Raw genomic sequence first — 403 nt, 5'->3', positions numbered from 1 at the left:
GGGGGTGGGGGGGAAGAGAGAGCGAGGCCAGTCAGTGGGGGGGGGTGGGGGGAAGAGAGAGCGAGGCCAGTCAGTGGGGGGGGATGGGGGGTGAGAGAGCGAGGCCAGTCAGTGGGGGGGGGTGGGGGGAAGAGAGAGCGAGGCCAGTCAGTGGGGGGGGGTGGGGGGAAGAGAGAGCGAGGCCAGTCAGTGGGGGGGGGGGGGTGAGAGAGAGCGAGGCCAGTCAGTGGGGGGGGGGGGGTGGGGGAGGTGAGAGAGCGCGAGGCCAGTCAGTGGGGGTTGGGGGGGGGTGGGGGGGGTGAGAGAGCGCGAGGCCAGTCAGTGGGGGGGGGGGTGAGAGAGAGCGAGGCCAGTCAGTGGGGGGGGGGGGGGGGGGTGAGAGAGCGCGAGGCCAGTCGGCCGC

This window comes from Pristiophorus japonicus, chromosome 27 (genome assembly GCF_044704955.1).
Source record: "Pristiophorus japonicus isolate sPriJap1 chromosome 27, sPriJap1.hap1, whole genome shotgun sequence".
Taxonomy (NCBI): Eukaryota; Metazoa; Chordata; class Chondrichthyes; family Pristiophoridae; genus Pristiophorus; species Pristiophorus japonicus.
The sequence above is the reverse complement of the archived record's forward strand: the minus strand, read 5'-3'. Positions refer to the sequence as shown.